The sequence below is a fragment of the Onychomys torridus genome, chromosome X (genome assembly GCF_903995425.1).
Source record: "Onychomys torridus chromosome X, mOncTor1.1, whole genome shotgun sequence".
Taxonomy (NCBI): Eukaryota; Metazoa; Chordata; class Mammalia; order Rodentia; family Cricetidae; genus Onychomys; species Onychomys torridus.
This window is the reverse complement of record NC_050466.1, coordinates 35,333,610-35,351,271: the sequence shown is the minus strand read 5'-3', so window position 1 is coordinate 35,351,271 and position 17,662 is coordinate 35,333,610. Positions and strand designations below refer to the sequence as shown.

Sequence of the window (17,662 nt, the reverse complement as noted above, 5' to 3'; positions counted from 1 at the left end):
GGGGGATAATGTCTTTTCAGTACACTCTGAAGAACAATAGGCACCTATACCTCAAGAGCACTGAACTGATTAAGCATTGTTAACGGATGCATCACAGGAATATCATAAATTCTTTCTTTAGTTTTATTGATTCATTGTCCCCACACTGCTGTAACGTAGTGCAGGAAACAGACTGTTTTAGTTTTCTGCATGCCAGCCTTTCACAATTCTACAACCTCCAGTGTGGCTCCAAACTTGAAAGGAGTCTGAAAGTTTTATTGGATCCCAAAATGAAAAATCGGAAACACAGCCCCAACGATGCTAGAATTCCTGTTGGGTGTCCACTCAGTCTGGAGACATTTATGAACTTGGCTCTTTTAAGACACAGCAGAGGCAGTGCATAAGAAACAGCATTAGGAAACAGGAAAGACACATAAAGAAAAACCCAGGAAGGAAGTCAGAGAGGGCAGCCACAGGGCAAAGCAGGAGTGGCAGGGGAGTGGGCACAGACTAGGGTCACAGCAATCAGCAGTGTGGCAGCAAAAACACTTCCTGACTTTTGAAGTTTTCTGACAGTAAGGGACGAATTGCACTTGCCTACAGTAGCCCCCAACTTCTTCCAATAACTATCTGTTTAATTCAATAATGTAGATGAGAAAAGACTGCATATACCAAAAGCCTGTTCTACACATGAATGTGTAACCAGGGTATGGAGGCTAATCATAGAAAGCCCCAAATCGGCCCCAAATCTACTGGAAGGCTCATAGGTTATTCCTACAAAATGACTATATGTGTCTGTGTGTACCTAAAGATACAGATGTACAATCATATTCCACTTAACATTGCATTTCAGTCAATGTCATGCTATATGTATTCCTATCCTGATTATACCTGAGCTGGAAAAAATAACTGAATTTTTCTGTTCTCTCTCTCTCTCTCTCTCTCTCTCTCTCTCTCTCTCTCTCTCTCTCTTTCTGTCTCTCTGTGTGTGTGTGTGTGTGTGTGTGTGTGTGTGTGTGTGTGTTTGTTTCCTGGGTATATATGTTTGTCACAACTCATCAAATTAGAGCTTTGTTGATGTTTAGGAGGCCCTATCATCTTGGTTTGTACAAGTACATTCTGATGTTTGTACAGTAGTAAAGTGTCCTGACAAGTTTCTCAGAAAATACACCCATCTTTAGTAACATAACCAAATATAAATATCTTTTATTCTCTTTTTTCATTTTTTTTTCATGAATAAGTGTGAGGCAAAATTTCAACTGTTGCATTTCCTGGATTTTCTGTTTGTTAGGCAGGACTGGGAATTGAACTGGTAGCTTTGTGACTCGAAGGCAAGTGCTTTCCCACTGAGCAACAGTCCCAGACCACTTTTCCTGTTCGTGAGCATTTGACTTTCTGGGAAAACTATGTAAGAATATACACGGCTCTTTTATTTACACAATGACTACTCTCTTGGCTGTAATCTGCCTTCTGTCCAAATATGCAATGAAACTATTTACTAAACAGTTTCCTTGGAGGTAATCAGGAAAGTCTTTCAGAAAAGCCACACCCATGATTCCTCTGTAATATTACTTTGCTTTAAATACAGAGAACAAGATTGCATCTAAAACATAATCCAGTTTTTGTATAGAGGAAGATCCTCAAACTTCTTAAGCTAATTTGCAAAAGGGTTTTCACACAAAAGCACATCAGTAGGATCAAGGGGCACAGGAAAATTTGGGGTGTGTGTGTGAAAATGCATAGCCCAACTTTAAGAGTAGTTTCCTGGTGTACACTGTTTGTCACAACTCATCAAATTAGAGCTTTTAAATGGCTATCATTTGTTATGTATAAATGATGCGCCGCCATAAAGGAGGCATTTAAAAAGGTAGCTGCTTTCTCTACGTATGATGGCACAAACTTGCAGCACCTTGTTTTCATTTGGGGGCTTCATTTCTTCTCTTTTCTAGATTTGTCTTTTTTTTTTTTTTTTTTTTGAGACTGGGTCTTGCTGTGTACCCTAAGCTGGCCTCAAACCCATGACCCTTCTGCCTCCACCTCTCAAGTGCTGGGATTACAGGTGTGTACCAACACACCCATCATAGCTTCTTTCCTTAGTGTGATACATTTGCTACACTGGACAATTCCTTCTCAGTTCTTCCTCTCAGAGTCTCAGCCTTTTACAGGGTATGCTTTTTGTTGTGTTGTTTGTTTATAAATTGTTGATGAGCATGCATTTTGTTCACTCAAAATCATCAACTTCATAATTAATCTCTCCCTATTTTCCTCCCTCTCCGACTCCACCCCCCGTCCCCCACCCCCTAGTTTCTGGGAATCCTGGAGAGAAATTCACATGAAAGTGAAGATAACTGAGTACAGGCAGATGCTCGAAATCCACCTCACAGACAGAAAACTAGACCTGCCATAGTTCACTGAAAAGCCAACCCTTGAAGTCTTCCTAACAAATCATACATTTCAAACTCGACAGGAACCAACAGCCTTAACCATACTCTAAAACTGAAGTGAGTCACAAGATTTCCCAACTATTCAAGCACAGAGTTATCAGCTATCTTTTTTTATAAGAAAAAATAAATTAAAAAACATGTGTCTCCAGGTGCAATAGCTTATGGACAAATTCCTAACAATAGGGAAGTTGAGGCAGGAGGAATCCAAGGCCAGCCTGGACTTCATAGTGAGAACTTGTCTCAAAAAAAATAAATAAATAAAAATACAATCTCGTGGATACTACAAATTCCTTTTATTAGAATGTCTCAGGAACATTTGTATCTTAGCATACATATGCCACATTTTATGTGCTCAAATAAAACATAGCTTTGACAACTAGTGAAGACATGACCAAGAAGAATTACGATTGCTCCCTTTAAAAGGTTGTACTGCATTTTTAAAGTCTATGTGATTCTTCTGTGTCCATTTTATCTATCATATTCAAAAGACAGTATGTCTCAGTAGCTGAAATTGGAAGGAAAATCCATTCTCCGATGACAGAGTCACTGGACTTTTGAAACCTACAAGGAGCTAGTCACTTGCTGGTGATGCACCATATTCACCATCAGGCATAGTGATGAGTAAGAACAAAGGCTATTTGAAAATACACTCCTAGTCAAAGGGACAATTTTATCCTTTGTTCCACTCATAGCCCTCAGCAGAAAGAATCCATATGCATCGTTACACACCCTGTTCCATGTACTGGTACCCTAGCTAGAAAGAAAAATCACTTTGCATTCACAACTTGACATGCATAGAGCCCATGCAATCTCCCCATATGTGGTTCAGTCTATTCTATCAGTGACATTCTGTGTAGAGTAACACTACATCTTCTCACCTCCCCTCTACTCTGGAAATCATCTAGAGTGGAGAAACTGACCTAGCCCAGTTGAGCTAGTACAACTACAACAGTGGCAAATATGGATAAGAGAAAGGCGGATGCAGTGGCTGGAAAATGTGCTACAGGGATGATTGTGAGGAAAGGGAAGTGGGCACAGTGAGGCAGGCTGACTGAAGCTGCTCTGATGGTTAAAAAAAGACCTGCAGTGGCCATACAGAGAGGGGACCCACACAGTTCAGAAAGGAATGTAGATTCTTTGAGAGAGAGAGAGAGAGAGAGAGAGAGAGAGAGAGAGAGAGAGAGAACATGAATTTGACTGTAGGAGACCTCAGATGCCAGAGGAGCATGTTGGATCCCTGGAGCTGGAGTTAGAGGCAGCTGTGAGCCACCTGCCTGATGTGGGTGCTGGGAATTGAACCCAGATCTACTAGAAGAACTCCAAGTATTCTTAACTGCTGAGCCATCTCTCCAGACCCAAGAACATATTTTTGTTAAGATTTATTTATTAATATTTTATGTATGATTTTTTCACCTCAACGTATGTATACTACATAAGTTCCTGTGCCCAAGGAGGCCAGAAAAGGGCATCCAATCTCCTGGGACTGCAGTCATAGATAGTTATGAGCCACCATGTGGGTCCTTGGAATTAAACCTAGGTCCTCTGCAAGAACAGCAAATGTTCTTAACCACTGAACCCTCTTTCCAGGACCACCCCCAGGAAATTATTGAGAGTCAGATTAAAATAAAGTGTGTGCATATGTATCTACATGCATTCATTAATAGCTATACTGCCAGAATCTACCATAACTTAATTTCCTGCCTGGATCTAAAATAGACAAATAGTTTCAAATCTCCTGCAATCTGAACAGGTATCTCATTTTATAAAGGAAAAACTTTTTTCAGGGAGAAGCCTATTGGTCTCCTGGGCTATCACGTCCAAAGTGTCTTAAAGTTGCCTTTCATTTTTACATTTACTGGCTTACTTGACATGCTTTGATCTAGTCAGGCAGGCTAGGCTGGCCAACAGGCCAGTGAGGCCCTCAGGATCGTCCTGGGATCTCCTCCCTAGGGCAGAGGCTACCAGCACCTCCCGGAAGCTGGGATTGTAAGCATGTTTCACTGAAGATCAGGCCCTTGAACTTTCACAGCCACCCCACTACCAACTAAGCTATCTCATCTGCCCCCAAACTTGATGTGTTGAGGGACAGGCCACCAAAAAGCTTAACTTAAACTAGAAAAAAAAGAAGCCAAGTCAGAATTCTTCTATTAACTGAGCCTCAGTTTCCTCATCTGTAAAATGAAGGGAGGGATGAGTTTCTGATACTGAAATCTAGTCATCAAATGGAAGGAAGAGAAGCTTGCAGGAGTCATTCTTACCTTCTTTACACTGCAGACAGGAGCAGACCAGAGTACAACTCCAACCCCCAGCGGCTTCCCTCCACCTGCAATACGACTGTGACTGGCTAGCTACACAGCAGGAACTCAGATCTTCCTCTGAGGGCTGACAAAACCGGAGACTATTCTTAAGTTAGCAACTTTGCAACAGACTTGAGTCTACCATGAAAAATTGACTGCATTTTTAAAAGAAGCACAAAACACTATCACTAACTTCTAGATGGTAGATCAATATGTGTTTTTTGTTTTCTTCTCAAAGCCTTTCTTTGTTCTCTATATTTTCCTACAATAGAGAAGTACTAATCTTATTGAAAACTCTGATTTACAGAAAAGATTGTGCATTCTTACAAGTTTCCCCAGATCTCCTGTCTATCTGAAATTAGTGGGGTGAGTCTGGAGAACGCGCATCAGTGGCAGCTCACTAGCCTCACATGTACAAGGCCTGTTTCCATAACCCACACAGCACAGTCATTGAGGTGGGGAGAAAACTGGGCACTATCCCTATGCATGCTTGCAAGCAGTATATGATCAGCACTTGCCTGACTGCTGTGGTCAGAATCAGGACACTTAATCATAATCACAATCTATGGCTGACAGTCCTATGTGGAAATCAAAACACACATTTTATCTAAATAAAAGTTCTGTTTTTCCAGCACCCTGGCCCTCGAGAATCATGGTTAAAATTCCTTTCCAACTTAATGAAGTGAAATGTGATGACTCTTTCTGCCCTGTGCATGCGCGCACACACACACACACACACACACACACACACACACGTTTTCCATACAAAATATGATTGTTATTGGGCTTTTAAAAAATGTCTTTTCTTTTTATACTCTAAAACAAAATACATCAAAAGTTAAGACATCTAGCTGTCAAAACAAAATACCCCCAAATGGAAAACACAAGTATGAATCTGATGTTTATTATAAAAACAACTTCCATAGCAAGTGTAAATGTTCAAATTGTGGGTTGGGGATTTAGCTCAGTGGTAGAGGAGCGCTTGCCTAGCAAGAGCAAGGCCCTGGGTTCGGTCCTCAGCTCCAGAAAAAAAAATGTTCAAATTTTATAAAAAGAGAAGACAAGAGCCGGGCGGTGGTGGCGCACACCTTTAATCTTTAATCCCAGCACTCAGGAGGCAGAGGCAGGCAGATCTTTGGGAGTTCGAGGCCAGCCTGGGCTACCGAGCGAGATCCAGGAAAGGCACAAAGCTACACAGAGAAACCGTCTCAACCCCCCCCCCAAAAAAAGAGAGAGAGAGAGAATACAAGATGCTGTCATTAGTGAGCTCTGTAAGGCCATTCTAATGAAGGGAAAGGCAAGTTGCCGGATGGATGCCAATGGAGATAATGCCCAGGTTTGTGGTTATCAAAAAAGCACTGCCTTGAAATTTTCAGGTAAACCAGGGAATAAAGTTCTCCAAAATAAACACTGCAGTCTTTTGGGGTTTCCGTATTGAATTTAATTCTCATCAGTTGAAGAGAGAGCAGATATTCACCCCTTAGTTTCAACCTCGGTAGAGTAGAATCCACTGGCAACACACACTGCCTCTAAAATGACTTTCTACCCAACATCCACTTCCTTCCCTCTCTCTCGCTCCAGTGACTTAGCCACGGACCTGCAACTCAAACCCACCCCTGTCACTTGTCAGTGCTGCAGTCTTGAACTCTTTCGTTATTGTTGTGTTTTTTGGTTTTTTTCAACACAGGATTTCTCCGTGTAGGCTTGACCAGGCTGGCCTGGAACTCAGAGATCCACCTGTCTCTGCCTTCCAAGTACTGGAATTAAAGGAGTGCACCACCATGCCTGCCCTCAGTCTTAGACTCTTATCTATACAATGTACATCTTCATGATTCTGTAGAACTAAGAGCAGCCAATTCCACTATTGTAATTCCTGAAATGCAATAAAAAGAATTAATGTTGGTTCCCCTTTTTCCTCGTCGCTTGCTACTTACTTACTCTAAGCCTGACCAAATTTATCATTCCTGGTTTTAATTAATTTCAAGCAAGTTCAATGGTACTTAGGTCATAAAGTAATTTTCAATTTTCTCAATACTATATTTTTATTATAAAAAACTTGCAAATGAGAATGTCTATATGTACTAATGAACTTGTATAACATTTAAAATTTTGTTAGTTAAGATTTTTAAATGGTGCCCACCACAAGGGAAACCGTGAACTTCAGAAGATTTTCATCTCTACTTCCGAGGCTAGTCAGCAGTGAGACCCTGGGCAACTTGTTTTACATCTCTGAAACTTGTTCCTCATTTTCCAAGTAAAAGAAATATGGAATGGATGCAAGTACCTGGAACAGAGTGCCATAAACACAAGCTGTTATTCTAACTATTCAGTTTGGTAGGCAGGAACTAGCCACTTTGAAGTCTAATCAAATGAGCTCAGCCGAGTACTCTAGAGGGTCACATGAACACACTGCTATTGTCCTTTTCTCTTCTGAAATTATGTGTTCCTGTGTTTGCAGAGGAAATTACATCAACCTTGGCATTACTGAGGCTTCAGGCTGGACACACTTATGCTGGGGTTGCTGCCCTATGAGTTCTAGGATATTTAAGCAACATCCCTGGCCTCTAGTGACAAGATTCCAGGAAGTGCATCTGGGAAAAAAAAAGTCCTGGGCATTGTCCAGTTGACTCCCATGTGGTGAATTTCCAGGGGATGAAAACCACTAGTCCAGCACATTCCACAAACAGAAGGGTTCTCTAAGATCTCAGATGGTACTCTGCAGAAGATCAAAGGTTTATCAAGCTACTATTTAATACTATTAACTCTTCTGGGCTCCACCATCCATGACAAACCATAATTCAAAACTGACCACAGAAAAATAATTTGGGGGTCTTAATTTGCCATTAGACAACATTTTAAATCATAGAAATGGAGGCTGGTCATCCACTTCTCACCACGGTATACACTAATGGAAAGATAAATTTAGTTATGCCTTTAATCCCATCATTCAGAAGCAGAGGCAGGTGGATCTCTATGTGTTCAAGGCCAGCCTGGTCTACAGAGTGAGCTCCAAGAGAGCCACAGCTACATAGTGAGAAGATATATAAGAAAATTAAGAAAGGTAAATTTAAACATCAGTTAATCTGATATGTTCCATTTGATTTATAGAAAATATCTTAACACATTGTATCTATGCATCAATTTATCACATTGTACCTCATAAATACATACAATTATATTGACTAATTTAAAAAGAGAAAGATGGGCACAGTGGTACATGCCTGTATTCCCAGCAATCAGGAGGCAGAGGCAGGAGGATTGAGAGTTGAAGAGGAGACTTTGGCTCAAAAATAATAACAAAAAAAATAAAAGAGAAAATCCATAAACTCTAAGACACAGTCTCCCAGTACCCATGGGTGATTGTTTCCAGAACCTACCTATAGATAGCAAAATCCACAGATGACCAAGTCTTTCATATAAAATTACATTGTATTTGCACATAATCTACACCATTTTCTCATACACTTTAAATCATCTTGAATTACTTAGGCTTTCCAATACCATGTGAATACTATGCAGTTTTCATACAACAAAGGAAAGTCCATAAATGTTTAATAAAGATGCCAATTTTGTAAGTATTTTCAACAATTAATTGGTTGAATCCAAAGCTATTTGTATTACCCAAAATGAAAACTGTCTCAAGCAAAAGACACTGGAAAGAAATGACTGTTGGCAGGGCCGAAGAATGTTGACCATATACACAGACATGGCTTAATTATTCACAACAGATTAACCGTCTATACTTTACTTTTCTATAGTCACACCACAAAGGCAGAAGAGATTTCTTAAATACTTGGTATCTGGTCATATATTCTGCTTAATTAGGCACTGTGCTGAGCGAGAGACAGAGAGACAGAGAGAGAGAGACAGAGACAGGGAGAAAAGGGGAGGAGAGAGAGAGGGAAACTTTTTTTTGCTATATTCAACAGGAGCTGAAAGAAAAAAAATCTCTTAAGAAAAATAACTACAACATACTCCCTTTTATCCCAAATCCAAACAACTGGGTAGTTCAGTTAACAACAACATTAACAAAAAAGTACAGATAACAACTAAAGTTCAAGCAGGCAGGCACACTTGTTCAACTCTCCCAAGGTTATAAAAGCCAATGCTGCTGGCACCAGGAAGGGGGGAGGGGAAGGGGGAGAGAGGATAACCAGGAGGAAGAGATTAGGAAAACAGGGCACAGCCTCACGAGATTAGCTGCCATGCCTTCAACAAATTATTTGTTTTTTAATGTCTAAACTTGGGCTAGGGATGTTGTTCCATGATAACGGCGTCTGCTCTGCATGAGAGGCCCTGGGTTCCATCCCAGTACTACAACAAATGAATAAATAAATATCCTAACTGAAGGCCCGATGCCGAGTTTCTTACATAAAGGCTTGATTTACAAGTTACTTTTCCAATCAATAACTAGCCAAATCTTTAAGATTATTTAGAACTATTCCATCAGATGGTTAATTTCTGAAAGTTCTTCATCTTTTTTCCTCCCATTTTACAACAGGTCCTCAAAAAGCCAACAGAAAGACTCCCTTTGCTCCTTTTGTTTAGAGAGAAACTTAAGGCCCATTTTCCCACCAACATACTGCTCCTTTTAGGAGAATTTTTTTTTACCACTTTCAGCATTCTTATTCCTCAAAGGAAAAAACACAAGGCTTAAATTATATTGTGAAAATACGCTTTCTGACTATTGCATTGGTGCAGAACACATATGACATTAAACGTTAGAATGTTATAACACAATAGCATAAGTAAATGCATTTTTGTTAGCCATGTAGACCCATGTTCTAGTTATACATAAACACATCTAGTTTTAACATTTGCAATAAACAAAGTCGATATCTTATTCAATTGATCCATCTCCAAAGAACTCATATAAGAGGAATTTGTACCAATTTGCATGTTACACAAAAAGTCTAGATTTCATCCCCAAATCTAGACTTGCTAGAAAAATAAATATTTTCCTTCTCCAAACAATTAAATATTGGAATGGAAGCCTAGAATTTCAAAAGCCATGTATGGTTACAGAATCTATATGGTATTATTAGAATGCATACTTTCTGTGTGGTGGTTTGTACAAATCATGGCCTATCTAACAAATTTCCTGTTGCATAAAGATTCTATTTGCCCTTAAAAATGTTAAATATATGTTTGTAAAGACTGAAGGTAGGCTAGATTGGAAACTTATGTAACCAAAGTGGAAAGCATTATAGTCGTTGCACATTTAAGGCCCACAGCTTTTTAATGCACATTCTTCTTAAGCAAATATAGACATGAATTTCCAAAGACAAACTACCAACCCCAAGCCCTTGATTTTTTTTCAAGTGTATGGAATGGGGAGTGGCCTGTTCCTGGAGATGGGTAAGGATAGGAACGCTTTACCCAATTCCATGTGACCCATAATTTAAACTTGTGCTATTCTGCAAATATTCCCATTTCCAAGGAACATTACATTTATATTAAAACAGCCTTAGTCAAGATAACAAAAATATTCCCAGTATTTTATAAACTTGAAATACATTTGCTAACATGGAGAATTACAAGCAATTACAAAATGATAGCTCCAATTAGGAAAACTGGATCTATTCCAACTTCAAATCAAAGGAGGCCCAGTCCCAATGGCATAACTTAAATGAAGAGTACAGAGGGTCTCCAGCAAAGACATTTGTCCCACTCTTGCCCTTCAGGAAATTCAAACACCAAATCTGAAATCACATTCATACTTTCTTGTCTCCTGTTCCCAATGTGCCACCCTACTTGTGGGGATCGTTATAATCAGAATGAGCCTGAGAAACTCAAAAGGCCCAAATGCAGAATAATACAGCATACTCAGTGTTTCCTTTAGCCTTTCTGATTCAAACCTCTACCTAGTTGTGCTAAGCAATGGGAACTTTGGAAACAAAAACCTCTTTTCCAGAGCCCAGGACAGCATGTGGTGGGAATTTCAAGCTTTTTGAAATAGGAAGGTCACACCCAGCAGTTTTCCTAACCCACCTTGCTAAGGCTCAACCAAGACTCAACCCAAGTATTAGAACCTTCCCCTTGCTTCCTTCCATGCTAGAGCTGAAATCCAGTCCCCTCTCCCCACCCCCATTCCCTATATCCCTGCCATTCCTCTTGGAGAGCAGAACCAAGCAACCAGCCCGTTCCCTCCCTCACCATTCTCCTTGCACTCCCCTCCTTCCACCCCCCAGTATCCCCAAAGGGAAAACCACCACGCAGCTCCCTCAACACCCCTATGGAAGGAGCCAAGGCAGGTTCCACCTTCCTCTCCCGCCCAACAGGCGCCATCCTTAATGGAAAACCAAGGAAGCACCCCCACCCCCCGCATCGCTATCGTCATCATCATTCCCTGCTACTCTCTCAACTGCTGCTAGCTATCCTTTAAAAAGAAAAAAAAAATTCAAAGGTATTCCCACTTCGCCCCACCCCCACTGCCCGCCATCCTGGGTGAGAAAACCAAAAGCCCCCTCTTTTTACTACAACCTTCCATCCTTGCAGAGGAAAGACCCAGAGCCACCCCCTCTGAATCCCTACCCCCCCCAGGGGAGCGAAACCCCCGGAGAAGAGACCGAGGCACGAACCCTAAAGGACCTTGGAGCTCTGGGTTCCGCAGCCCCCCGCGTGGGCGAGGCCTCCGAAGCCGGAGGCCGCAGGTACTCCAGCCCTGCAGGTCGGCACAAGCCAGAGTGGCGGCCGGCCGCAGAGCACTGAGCTGCGGCTCCCCAGGGACGCGGGAGGTGCACACGCACACACGGAGGGAAAGCGGGCTTACTGTCTGGGGATGCTCACCCGCGCAGCTGTCTAGGCAGCACCGGTGGCCGCTGCCAGCTCCGAGGCGAAAGCGCGGCGGCGACAAGCGGCGACTGCGGACTGAGCCCCCTCGGCCAGGCGCTGGATGTAGGGCGCGCGGGGAGGGGCGCACGGGAGTGGGAGGGAGAGAGGGAGCACGCGCGGGGGCGGGGGCGGGCGCGGCCCACTCGGGGCGGGGTAGGGCAGGGCGGAGCGCGCGTCCGCCTGGGCTCTGCCCGTGGCTCTCGGGGGCTGCGGTACGGGGAAGCGGCGCGCGCCCGTGCGCGCGCGGGAGCGGGTCAGGCAAGCGCGGGAAGGGGGCGCGGCTGCGTGGGCCCCGCCTCGGGAGAGGCCTGACTGCCTGCAAGGCGTGCGCGGGTGCGCGCGGGAGGTGGCCGCGAGCCCGCGGTGGCGCGGCTTCCCGGAGTACCCGCTAGCTTGGGAAGGGCACACGGAGGGCGGGCTGGGGGCGCTCGCCGCCCCCTCCCTAGCGGACGCAGGCCTTCACGAGCTGCCTGCCGGGGAGTCATGAGTCACTGCAGGCAGCCGCGGCCAGAGCCTGGGAGGTGGGAGCAACAAAGAGAGGCAGCCAAGGTGGCCTCTTGCCTCTCCAAGGGCTTCGCTGACCTGCACACCCCATTACAGCCCACGATTGCAGATCTCTTGGTTCTCATGCTGTGAGACCCACTGACGACCTCTCCCTCTTACTAACAAGCAGAACAGGAGGAAAAGAGCCTTTATCCAGAGGGTTTTCCATCACTCCTAAAGCACTTACGACAGAGCTTCACATAGTGACTCCTTTCACTCATCCAGTTCACTGAACCCTCACCATGTGCCAAGTACTGTGCCAAATGCTGTAGATACAAGCATAGTTGGGCACACACTCTCCCTTACTAGTGGAGCAAGAGAGAATATAAGTAAGTGAGAAAGTAATCACACTTGGATAAACGGCAGGATAAGATGGGATTGCAAATAATGTGGGTAAGAAGGTGGCATTTAATTTAAGCCCTGGATGGTATAAAAGCAGTACTATATAAAGAACCAAGGAAAACTTTCCAGACAGAAGGAGCAGAGGCAAAAATCCAGGAGAATCTGACCATGCCAGTGCTCAGAAGTAGAAGGACTTGATAGAAGAGGATTGAGAGAATTGCAGGTGAACTAGAGAAACCTGCTTTTAAATTTCTTCTTGTAAAGAGGAACAAAAAGGGAAAGGACCAAGGGGGATGAATAGGGTCGAGGAAAACTTCCTTTTTCTGCTGTGAATTTGAAAGGTGGGGATAGTCAGTAGGGAATATCTGGTGAGGCAGGAGAAAGGTTCATTAAAGGAGTCCAAAGTCTTGATACAAAATGAAGGCAGGATTGAAGGAAGAGAATAAGTCCTTTATGCAGAAGCAGATGTTGCTGAGAGGTGTGGGGCAGCTATGTATTTAAGCTAAGCAGTCTAAACACTGCTGTTTTCTCCATGCTTCACAAACCAGGTGGTGGCCTCTTTTACCAGAGAGCCAATAACTATTTGCAAAATGCCTTTCTCTCCCTTGCTTCCCAGATCCGAGTTCTTTTCTTACCCTGAGCCCTTGGAATCTCTCTGGTTTGGTATTTCTGGATTAGCAAGATAAGTCTTGCTACACATCGCTTAGGAAAAGAAGTGGATCTGCCCCAGGCCATCATGGGAAAGCCCTGAACAATTAACTCCACTTCAAGCAGCTCCCCACATACCAGCCCTGGGCTCAACCAGAAAGAAACAACCAAGAGTACTGACAATGGAAAGCTCCGGATGGCTCTGGACAGAGAGCCTGTTACTGGAGATTTTAGGATCAAAGCCTGGGCTCTGGCAGTCCTAACAAGATCGAATCTACCACCTGTCTCTGCTTATGCCAATTAAAGACACAAGTAATAGTGAAAAGCAGAGAAAGGAGATTTACTCTACATAGCCACATTGAGAAGAGGAACAAATAAAGAGGTCTAGTGACCCTCAAGTCCATCTAACATGAGGATTAGGATTCAATAGAGAGCAAAAAGGATGTGTAGCTAAGCAGTGCTGGTTGTCTGTGATCTGGCCTATCACTGACACATCACTAGGCTCTAATACGTCCTGCAAGGTGGTCTGACCATAAGTTGTCAAATCAGTGTGAAATCTCTTCTTGGCAAGCAGGTTCCTCCTTCAACCTTTGCCTTCACCCAGCATGATTCCTGGGAAGACTGGGATTAGTTCATTATTCCACTAGCCAAAGGGTGAGGCACAAGTGTCTATCTCTAGAATATATCTTCTACAAGAAGTTATAGATATTCTCTCTCTCTCTCTCTCTCTCTCTCTCTCTCTCTCTCTCTCTCTCTCTCTCTCCAGGGTTTTTCTGTGTAACAGTCCTGGTTGTCCTGGAACTCACTCTGTAGACCAGGCTGGCCTCGAACTCACAGAGATCTGATAAACCCTTTCTTAGGGAACCTTCCATTGCTCAGTTGATATTAATTATCCTTCCCTTCCTGCCCTCCTTCAACCCTCACCACCTCTCAGCTCCACACCTTCCTTCCTGTTTCTTTCTTCCCTACTCTCCTCCCTTGTGTAGACATTCATCAAGCTCCCCGGAGCTCTAAGGTACCTGGCCCCACCTCTCACATCACCCCAGTTAAATCTGCACCCAAAGCGAACCTTGCCTTCTTCTTAACACTTCATCTTCTTTCATTGGAATTCAACTTCGGGAGATGTCAGAAACACATTGTTTCAATTAAAACATGTAAAGAACTGTGGTAGTGTTGCTGAATAAGCAAGATAGAAGGAAAGGATCTGTCCAAGTGGACATTTGTGTTAGAGCATTTTTGTAATGTTCTAGTGTGAAGAAAAAAATAAATAATAGGTTAGATTCAGTTAGCATAATCTCAGACCTGAGTATACTTTGGCTTTTTTTTTTTTTGAGTAATGTAATAGACATAAGGAAAGCAGTATTCAATTTCAGTAGAACTTAAAGCCCTTTGGAAGGAAATATGGAGCACTTAATACACAAAGCAATCAAGTCCTTTGCCTTCTCTTCAAAAATTACTGATAGAGAGAGGGCTAAGAAAATAGCTCAGTGGTAGAGTATCTGCCTAACATGAGGCCTACACCGTGAGGAAGAGAGAGAGAAAAAAGAATCATAAGTTCTGATAATTTTAAGTTATCAAGAGTATAGTAGTTTATAGACACCATCAGATTTACTCTCATATTAGATACTATGATTTCTACCTTACAGAGGAGAAGAGTGAGGCTAAGTAACTTTGGAGTCAGGATTTAAAAATAAAACATGGAGGCTCTAGAGCCCACAATCCAAACCAATAAACTGTAATTCCAAAACAACAAAAGAAGAATACTCATCACTTTTTACCAATCCTAATTAGCTATTTATTTCAGGTAAGTGATTTGTTTTCTGAAAATGTCATTCCTGAGCATCAAGATCCCCTTCCACAAGAGAGCTCAAGACTTAAAACACTTGGTCCATTTCAGGTTCATCAAGCCCCATGGCAATGATGGGGACCAACATGACCTCAATGAGTGCATCTACCTCTCCAGCCAACCATACTTTCCACTCAGAGCCTATGCTGCACCAACTTGAAGACTACAGGACCGTGAAATGCAGTCTGTGCATTTCCCTTCCCATATCTTTATCATTGAAGTTCATTCTGCCTAGAACTGTTTCCGTGAATTCCTTATCATCTCTACATTTCTCAAGTAGCTCAAACTCTGGAAGTCCAGAGTGGAACTCTGTTCCAATCCTCATCCCAACCTATTTCTCCTCCTATATTTCCTGTCTCCATTGTGGACATGTTACCCCAAGCACTCAAAATCAAAATTCCCATCACTTTTGATCTCATATTCAATAAACTACAAAATCTGATAAATTCTCCCAAAATAGTAAAGCCTCACTCACTCCCTCTTTCAAGCTGCCCCTGAGCATCTCAGACAGAATCCATTGATCATACCATTAGCAGAGCAGACAACGGTGACATACTAGGTATTTCCACCACAAAACGATGGGAAGCATAACATGTCTTTCCCGCTTCTATCTCCCTCTAATTTCTTGGAACATGGAAGCTCTTTTAAAGATATTTTTGGAGGCAAACTAGAGAAAATAGAACAAAAACTTGCATGCATCAAACCTTTTCTCTAACAGTTATCTGAAGCTAATGTAACACATTTTATGCATATGAGTCTGGATTTGATCATCTGACATAGACCTTTTTTTAGTAGGGGAGAGCATGAACACGGTCTCCCATGATCATAAATGATTTAGTCAAGTTTCCCATATTAGGAGAAATCACAGTAATCAGCTCACCCAAAGTACAATGGGGAGCCTTGCCCTGGGAAACCAGCTTCTTATTCGTGGTATCTCTCCTGCTAGGTAATATGTACTTTCTTTGGAGACGGGGTCTTATGCAGCTCAGGTGGGCTTCTAACTCACCAAGTAACTGAGGCTAACCTTAAACTCCTGATCATTCTGCCTTCACTTCCCAAGTGCTGAGAAAATAGGCATATGGCAGCATACCTGGTTTATTGATTTATTTCTTTGCAAGAATGTACATAAATTAAAAATTAAACCCTTTCTTTTAGCATAAGACTATATATGTTTTGTGTTACTGGAAATTTTAGGGTTAAAGTCTGTGATTTGTCATTACCAATAGGCTAGGCTCAAACCTATCTTCACATATGCCAGTTCAAGAGACAAGTAATAGTAAAAGCAGAAAAGTGAGTTTGGTTTGATGTAGCCACAAAGAGGTCCAGTGACCCCACATTTGTCTTTGGGGTACTATAGTGAGATTATGGTTTAAATAGAAGGCAAGAAATAATATGTATAACTAAGCAGTCCTAGCGAACATGTGGTCCTGTCTATCATTGACTGCCCATTTCCTAGGCTCCATTCTGTCCTTTAAGGTGGTCTGGGAAACTGTTAGAACCAGGGGAAATCTCTTCCTAGGCTTCACCATTTCCCTCTTCCCAACATGAGACTCCGGGGGACGTTTAGTTCTTTAGACCCCTTTGTTTCAGCAGTCAGCTAGCTTCAGGGTGCCTCTTTAAACTATCTTCCTCATTACCGATATGATTACAGATAGATCCCTGTGAGTTCGAGGCTAGAATGGTCTACAAAGTAAATTCCAGGACAGCTAGGACTGTTACACAGAGAAACCCTGTCTCAAAAAGCCAAATTAAAAAAAAAATAAAAATAGTTCAAATATGCTATTACAAAAATTTTGGAGATATACTCCCTAGAGACTATTTTTTATCTAGTTCATATATTTGTGGATACATATTGTTTATTATTAGATAAGACAAATATCAATTTTTATTTTTCTTTACTAACTTTAGAAAATGTAAATGCTAAGTTTTGTTCACATAACTAAATAGAAGGGATGAAGAATTTTTCTCACAGCATTTGTCACACAATCTGTTGTTTCTTTTTTGTTTTGTTTTGGGTTTTTTGTTGTTTTTAGATTTTTTATTTGTTTATTTATTTCTATTTTATGTTTATTTTATTGGTATCTTGACTTATTGCATGTCTGGGTGAGGGTGTCTGATTCCCTAAAACTGGTGTTACAGACAGTTATGAGCTGCCACATGGGGACTGGGAATTGAACCCAGGTCCTCTGGAAGAGCAGTCAGTGCTCTTAACCGCTGAGCCATCCCTCCAGCCCTGTTTTTTTTAGTTATATATTATGACAATCTACCATCAAAAATCATTTAACAATGTATTAGCTCACCATTCTATTAGATCCTTCAACAACGTTGTTGAAAGCAAAGAATTTGAAACCCTCAGTGATGCGAAAGTCTCAGTGTGCAGTGACGATTCAGCTTTGAACATCAGCACCTTTATTTGGCCTCTTTGTCACCAAGAAGTCTCTCTCCCCAGGGAAATGCACTGAAGTGGCTGGGGAAGAAGATTTTTCTTTCTTTTTAAAGAAGGAGAAGGTCTGTGGAGAGAGAGGAAGCAGAAAAGGAACTCCAGCTGCCTGAGTCAATGTTTTCAGTTGTAGGAAGTACAGTGACTGTCACATTGTTCCTCACTAGTGAATGGACCTGTGGAGTCCTGGCAATCCTCTGTGGACACCAGTGTGATTTTCATTTATTCCGATTGTCACACATGCAACTGAGGTTACTTGTGTCACAAGATTATGTGGTGATGGCCTTAT

At 42.3% G+C, this 17,662-nt stretch overlaps 1 protein-coding gene and 1 non-coding gene across 4 annotated transcripts in view; both read right to left on the bottom strand.

The window, feature by feature from the left end:
* Fhl1 (four and a half LIM domains 1) overlaps positions 1-11,805 on the bottom strand; it is a 62,994-nt gene extending 51,189 nt beyond the window's left edge. The window contains exon 1 of one of the 3 annotated variants that reach the window (XM_036174881.1): positions 11,510-11,805. The gene's annotated coding sequence lies outside the window, so the exon portion shown is untranslated. Of the gene's footprint in view, positions 1-11,301; positions 11,442-11,509 lie in introns of those variants that run through there. The other 2 variants (XM_036174886.1, XM_036174882.1) reach the window with 2 other exon arrangements.
* A 3,922-nt stretch (positions 11,806-15,727) lies between these two features.
* LOC118574940 lies at positions 15,728-15,886 on the bottom strand. The gene has a single exon (XR_004943810.1). It is a non-coding gene; the product is annotated as a U1 spliceosomal RNA (small nuclear RNA).
* Positions 15,887-17,662: the final 1,776 nt, after the last annotated feature.